The sequence below is a fragment of the Saccostrea echinata genome, unplaced genomic scaffold (assembly GCF_033153115.1).
Source record: "Saccostrea echinata isolate AGI-Se365-2 ecotype Australia unplaced genomic scaffold, CSIRO_AGI_Sech_v1 ptg000001l, whole genome shotgun sequence".
Taxonomy (NCBI): Eukaryota; Metazoa; Mollusca; class Bivalvia; order Ostreida; family Ostreidae; genus Saccostrea; species Saccostrea echinata.
This window is the reverse complement of record NW_026889750.1, coordinates 35,906,387-35,914,908: the sequence shown is the minus strand read 5'-3', so window position 1 is coordinate 35,914,908 and position 8,522 is coordinate 35,906,387.

Sequence of the window (8,522 nt, the reverse complement as noted above, 5' to 3'; positions counted from 1 at the left end):
TATTATGCTATTTACTGGTCACAACAACATCACAGTAAATGTTTCTGATTGTCGTGAAAGATACATAAGCTATGGTCGGAGTAATCATTACATCAACACACGTCCAACAAGGATCCATCATGTGTGGGATATTGTTGCACCAGAATGTACACAAAAATTACTTATTTACATTCAAAAGTTTGATTTTGGAACGGGATGCAATTATTTCCTAAAGGTATCAAAGACGATGTCTGTTGAAGTTCAGATTTAGATTTTAACATAAAGTCTAATAATATAAATACATGTTATTAATTTTATAAGTATTTCTTTTTAGATAGAGGAAGTAAAATCTTCTCAAATTTTGTTAGAAAATTGTACGAGACCAGGCTCATTAATGGCAAAAGGAAATAAACTTAAAATAACTCTAATGGCAGAAAAGTCTAATGCAAATCTAACTGGCAGCGGATTAGTTATTAGTATTAAAAGTATGTTGCATTATCTTAAATTAGTTCGACATTATTATTGTTAGGAAATTTAAACATTTATAACATTTTCTGAAGTTTTATTTTTATTTCCTTAAGATGTATACATGTATAGGATCCTTGAATTTGCAGTACAATTAAAAGAAAAGTATACAGCTTCTTCCTGAGTTCTACAGCAATAACACATTTTCTGCATCACCTGTTTTTTTTTCATATTTATTATGAAAAAAATATAAGCAAACATTCATTACTTTTCAAGAGATGAATATACATATATTTGATAAAACAAAAAGTAAAATATTTGTAAAAAAAACCAAACAAACAAGAAATCAAATTTTGCAGGAAGTTGCACCGATGTAGAGTTATGCAAAATAGGACCAATGTCATCGATTCATGTTCATAAAGATGAAAGCACAACATCACTGGGATTTTTCACCAAATCTACCTCTAGTACAAGGTTAACGGATACAAATAAAGACAATACCTTCATGGACGCCAGATCTTCTCCGGATACCGTGACATCCATTCCAGAAAGTAACAAAGTCAGCTCTTCAGGCATAACATTTTTTTTTACATTTGCAGAGATTTGTTAGAATTAATTAGTTCTTAGGATTTTTGTTTCAAGAAATTTGTCTTTTTTGGTGTGAATCAAAACTAAATTATGAATAAGTTTGATATCCGTAATATTTTCTTCTGCAATGTGTATTGGGTTTCTTAAAAACTTTGGGGGAAAATTTTTTTAAAAAATTCAAATTTAAGTTTAAAAGATTGCAAAAACGATAATCCTACCATTGTTGGTGGAAAGTAATCCACTTTTGACAAACTTTGTTTAAGTCCTATAGTAGAAGTTAAAGCTTTATTTTCTTTTTGATTAAATAAAAAATTAAGTGTTTCTGAATCACTAGAAAGTAAACTTGCTTTGAACAATTATGACATAGAAAGTGAATTCTCATTGTGAAGGTCTCATTGTAAGTACTAGTAGTCATTTAATTAAAGACTAAAGCCAATCTTTGCTGAATGTCTATCGTAAAAAAGTGCTGTTTTGACAAGAAGAAAGACATTTCATTTTCACGTCAGTAAAAGTCAATTTGCTAGAATGAAAATAAATGTAAGAATTGTTTTTGAATTTGGAACTCTGAACTACCAATTTTTTGTGAAATCAAATGAGTGATTTCCTTCAACTTAAAATTGTTGATAGCAAGGTATTCTTATCTTACATAAAAAAAAAATTACTAGAGCTTTCGACAGAGAAGACGACAAATTATCAAAATTTCATTTTTTTTTAAAATTTCAGTGACTGTGATGATTTTCACTATTCTAGCTGTTCTCATCGCAGTGGTTGTCTTCTTTATAATTGTCACTATAAGGAAAATAAGGTATTTCTTTTGTGCATTGTTTTCCTGGTTTAACATACTGTAAACAACTTTTATTCGCCACATCTTTTATTAGCGATACTTACGCCTGGAATCTATCCACGACTACTAAATGTTCGCGACTGGGGCAACATTCTAGATAAATTTGGTTAGCGGAGAGAAATATTCGCGAATGAAAAAAGGTCGCGAAACTCGCTTATGTTTCTCGCTCGCTAATAAAAATTGGTTTACAGTATTTAGCGACTATTAAGCATTTTTCATTGCGATTGTTGCTTTCTAGAGATACACACACATCAACATGAGATACCTTTTTTTAAAATTAAAGCTTAAATCTCTGCTTCCTTGTAGATTTAAACAAGAAAGAAGGACTAAGAGCAAGAACAGACTTATTTGTACTTCGATGTATTCAAAAGCAAATATTCAAGAATGCAGAAATATATCACAGGAATTTCAATATAGTCTGGCATCAGAAGTCAAAGTTAATTGACAGAATGAAAAATATCAATATCCATTTTTTTTTTTTTTGAAAAACTAACAGCTGTGTATAACGGCAACGCTTTTGTAGATGATTTACAAAGGGTAGATGGGAAAAAAAACTTTATTGGACAATCCACCAGATGATTACGAAATAAAAGTCTCCAAAGTAATACTAGTATACTAGTTTGTCTCGATAAAGAATACTTACATTTATATGTAATAGGTTTTATAGTAACAAAAACCTAAGTCGTGTTCTTTTTCAATATTTATTGAATTTGAAAAACTAAATGCATTAACTTGAATTAAACATTGTTTACAGAACATGAAAAGATTTAAATAAAATACAGCTGCATATACAAATGGAACAAATAAGCTAAAGCATTATCAAAATATTAATCAAATAATACTATATGGGGATACTAAATATAAAAAAGACTAAGTTGGCTTTGCTGTTCTAGAAAAAAAAATGTTAAGCTTGTAACATAGACTAAGATTATTTTTTATTTTTTAACATCGATTTCTGCCCATCCCTAACTTCTCCGTCTATGCTTGAAAACACTTGAATCAATTATTATATCAATTTGATTTAGTGTGGTCCTGCTACTCTTGAACAGAATTATTTTAATTTTTTTTAAATATCGATCTTGTATAGTAGGCTTTCTCCTCTAGAAATCCTTCTCCCCGGAAAACTGGCTTTATAGTAGGATCCCCCCGGAAAATAGGCTCTAGAGTAGGATTTCTCCAACGGAAATGACTGTAGAGTAGGATTTCCTTCAGAGTCATTCCCCCAAATGAAATATCATGCCTTTACTTATATATGAGGGGGAAGGGGGTAACATTGTTACAAGTGTCCTTTCTATATTTTTCAACAGGTGCTATAACACAGAAGACAAACCTTACAAAAATCATAATGAAAAAGTCTAGTTGTGCAATCAATATTTAGAATTTTCAAAAATGACGACCAGTTCCATTGAAACATACGAAGCATGAAAATTTGAAAATTTTAAATCTCATTCTTTCAGTAACTGCCCAACCAATCCGTTTGAAGCATTTAGGTCATTCTCTTACATCTATTCAAATTGGTTTCTGAAGAAAAAAACTATGCTACAAGGTAATCAGTTGGACAAAAAGCAGGATTTTTATTTTAAATGGATTTTTTCCTCCAATTGTAGTTCAAATTACATGAACATTAATATGTATAAATAATCAAAATAGCTGTCATTACCAGAGAACTAAAAGTGGGTCAATTCTTAAAAAAAATTCGAAATTTTGCAGATTTTTGAGAGAGCATTTGCTGTTTTTAAATTCAATATTACACCGCTGAAGTCTATACTTATGCTACGGCCTTCAAAATCAGTGTTTCTTGTATACCACGGAGTCTGATACATCTGTTTTATATTTAAATATTTTACTAGAAGAAGACTTTAATGGTCATCTAACAACAAAGCTTTAGGATAAACGTGATGACTTCAATTTTCAATCGTCAACCTCCCTTAATTATGTAACAAGTTTACCTTATCACCTGCGTATGGGGTTTTTGTCAATCAGTTGATTCGATACGCAAGAGCATGCTAAGTATGAACGATTTCTAAAAGGAGCCAAGCTATTGACAAATAAGTTGATGAAATAAGGATATCAACAGTCTCGTTTGAAGTCATCATTTTGCAAGTTTTATGGTCGATATAATGACCTGGTCAGCAAATACAACCTATCATTAAGTCAAATGCCGACTGACGTTTTAAATACTCATTGTTAGGTCATTATTTACACACTGAATTGTCTACGGATTTTTTTCCGTTCATGTCAAGGAGCACACGGCTGGTGTGACCGGTCGGCAGGGGATGCTCACTCATCCATGGCACCTGATTCTATCTCTGATGTTTTTGAGGTCCGTGTTTGCTCTGCTCCCGATTTGTATTTTTAAAGGACTATGAGCTTGAATAATGTTCGTTATCCCCATATGTCATTGTATTCTTTGGTATTTCATTGGCTTTTTCGCCCCTTTGAAGAACTACTTGATTCAAATACATGTACATGTCGAGGGCAAACACATTAAATTTCTAATGGTGACATAATTCGTGCGCCAAAGAAGCGTCGAAACATCGAGTCATGCCATTTTTTTTTAAATGATTAATTTTACAATTAAAATTGATTAAAATTTTTGGTTGAAACAATCAATGATTTGATTTGAATTATATATTTTAAGATTGCATAGTAACTTGAACAATCTTTGACTCGAATACACTCATATTTTCATTAACAGGTCAGGTACACTACCTTTTATGGAAGGCACTTCCATAAAAACGTTACTAATGTATTCGTCAAACCCATTCTCTAATTAATTGAATGAGTCGCAAAGCATGACGGTCTACTACGTGTTTACGATTCAATAGCGACATGTGCTTTTCGTCAGTTTACTGCATAATATTTACTTGGTCACCGGAAAAACCGTAAAGCTTCTTTTTTACTTTATAAGGCTGAAATTGAAAGATTGTATTCCGAAGACACTGTTTCATGCTCACATTTGATATTTGAGTTGCTTTAGATGATTAATTATAATAGTTGCTTCAAATACCGTACAAACGCTTTGATGTTTGAGTGTACATAAAAAATTTTGATGATATCGAGGAGTAAAATAATAATTGCGCACCTTGTACTGCTGTCTAAAACTATGTACATGTATATCACGTGAAAAAACCCACACCCAATGCTTTATCGACACAGTAGCACCTGCGTCTCTGTGACAGTGGTGAACAATGGTGTACGCCGATGTATTATAAGTTGATATAAGGCTTCATGAAGCAAATTTTGTAAATGTGAGCATAGAAATGTAAAGATTATGCATCGCTTTCAATATTTTTCTTATAAATATCAAAAAAGAATTAAGAATGAGTTTCCAAGGGACAATTCAAGTTGCCCTTTATTTTCAACGCAACTGAGTTCGTATTGATACTTGTACATGTAGTAGCCCATAACGCATTGCGACTCATTCAACAGTCGGTAAAGTAAACAGATAGCTAATTTACATGCAAATTTTTGCTAACGTCAGAAAATCTAGTGGTCTCGACTTGATTAAAAAATATCAGTTGATTTTCTAATCTTTAAGCCAAAATATGATTTTTGCATTGATAAAATAGGGAAAATCCACTATGGAGAGAAAAAGGAGGAAATTTGGCTCCAGTCTGAGATTTCCCCATGGCAAGAAGTTGTACTCTACTATATTCCAGGTGAATTACTTCTTTAGGCGCATAATGGAAGATGAAAAAAGTTGATTCCATCACGTTAATCACGTTCTCATTTAGAAGCTTTTTTGTAAAAAATGAAATGAATATAAAATAGTTCTGCCTATAAAGGGGCGCAATGAGTACCCATGGAAATTCTAACAGATTTTTAGGAGATTCAAAAACTACATATTGTCAGAAAGTCAAGCATCTTCTTAATATCATCTTTGGAGTACTTGTGTGTACAATCAAAATTATTCTGCAAATGACCAATGACAAGGTAAATAAATTTACGAGTTCCATTTTTATTGAAAAAAGCAGCTGTCTATGTTGTCAAACAAGCTGAACTTTTATCTATCGTGGGGAATGGTTGTGTTAAGTGTAGAAAAGTCGTACGTTTTGATGTTATTGATTTTAGTAAAATTTTGTGATTTCAAATTTTGTAAACGTTCTTTCGAGTTTTGAAGTATTCACATCTGCTTTACACCAATTCTCGAATATATTGTTGTACAGTACTTTAGTTGAAGTTTTTCCTTCACTACTTTTTAGTGAGGGGTAGAGAATCGAAAGAGGTTTGGTAGAACATTTATAGGAACCCGCTATGTATCTTCGTAAGAATTTTTATGTAGTTTAGGAATCCAGTTTAAATATGGTAATTCAAATTCAATATGATTGTTGGGAATATTTAAAATATGTAAAACTGAAAAATGATTTTGAAGAATTCCTTCTTAGAAATGGATTTGTAGGTATAAGTTAGATAACAACTTGCAGAATGAAATCCCAGCTCTTCTAAAATACAATTAGAATAATAAGCCTTACAAACAAAGACACTGTTTTACCTGCTTTGTCAGCTAGGATCAGTACATATTAATCGTGTAATCTAATTCTTTTTTCTCTTCTAAATCATTGAGGACAGTAGGATAGATCGTTTTCATATTACCCCCCAATCGCTTAATACGAAATTTCAATATCCATCTGATACTTTTAATCCATTCTGACAAATTGTCAAGGTCTTTTTTGTAATATTTGGCCCATCGTCTGGCATAATCTTCAACAGAATCCATTTTTATGAAATTATGACGCCAAAAATTATGACAGCATTTCCCGCAATAATGGGAAATACGAATATTTCCCGTTTTATTTTTGCCAGTCCTGATATAAACATGTGCAGAAAAAAAACCCTTTAATTTGAAAATAACAATCGTTTTTTTTATTTTGATAATTTACAAGAACAATATGATAATACATCATTATCTTAAAACAGATAATAAACATGCGATCATTATTTCCTTAATATCTTGAAATTATACATATTGTTTGAAAAGCAATGATACCGAGGTGTACAATAATTACACAACTATGAAACCAAGTGTCATCCTTGATCCAAAAGGACCCCTCTTAATAAAAAACATGCAGGAAACAATATACGAAATAATGTACTCAATCCATTACTTTAAACACACAAAAATACTGAAACAAAAATGACGAACTGACTAGATAAAAAGAATGTCGACGTCGTATAGTCAGTTTTATTCGCAGAACACTTATTAAATACACACTTATTATTAATAATTTTTTGTGTAAAAATTAATGTGGTTGCCAATTACACTGAAGTAAGTAATGAAATAACTTGTCAACATTATTTGATATTTTGCTGTGAAATTCGCTACAAGTATTCATGATCGTACAAGTGATATGTAGCTTGTTAATTTGATCATATTTTTGTCATTTCGTTGGTTTTGGGTTGTAATGTAATCTGTTTTAATATTATCTTCTCCTTCGCAATACTGAGTATATGGGAAATATAATTATATTGTTCCAGCCATCGCGGTATCTTGTCTATTATAGAAAAATAAATGAATTCGGAAATGAATCTGAAACACTTGACTGGAATGAGCTTTTGTCCATTACCTCAAGTGTATCATGTTTTGATTTAATGTACAATTTCAGGAATTTCAAATCGTCTCCTGATTATACTTTTAAAACTCATAAAAATGTTCAAAATTTCGGCTTGACATTACTAACGTGTATCATGACGATAGACCACATCGCAAAGGTAAGTTTCATTGAGCATCATTATAAATTAAATCTGATTCAAGAGTTTTGGCCTCTCCAGATCTTCATTAGAAATTAAATGTAGAATTATCAATTTTAACGCAATTTAACAGTTGAATAAATTCTTATCTGAGGCATTATCCTTAAATTGTAAAGAATAGTTTGTATATGGAGTTATGAACTTTTGAAAAATACCTTATTAATCCTCTGCTTACCCATCAAGGGAAAGAAAGGAAAAGGGTGGAAATAAGAAACTACTTAAATGCCAGTTCCAAACGTAAACAAGAAACAGAAATAAGAAACATTGGAGGATCACAGTGAATCTGAAGACGACAAACAGAGATAGAGAACAATTCCCCAGATAGGGTGGTTGAAAAAAAAATTATGGTATAGAAAGTGGTAAAACGGTTCACGACATGCGAAACCAATGGTTAAGGAGCCCATACAGCACGGGTGGATCAAAGGGAGCAGTTCCTCAAATGTTCATGTCAGCTGTTCGATACCGAAAATTTCCGGAATCCGGAAAGATAATCGTGTTTCATGTACAATGTACGACAAAAATAATTTTATTTTAACAAATTGAGGGAAACATTTATAACGCGGAAAAATTGATTATTTCAGTAAATAGTAACAGGGCACTTTTTCAGCCAAATAGAAATTTAAACTAACATTGATGACGAAAATGAAGGGGTCCAGTCATTGTTTAGGTGTAGAGCATCAGTTGATAAGATTTATCAGTTTATAAAAGGGTTAGTCAAAAGAATAATACGGACAAATAATTTCTTGATTGGATGTCACGTACGGAAAAGTGTAAAAGACTTTGAAAGGATGTTATAAAGAAATGCAAATGATTTCAGTCCCTAAATTTAATTCACCGAAGACCGAACTTTTTGAATTCGTATGTTGAATTTTTTTTAAATTAACAACAATAAACA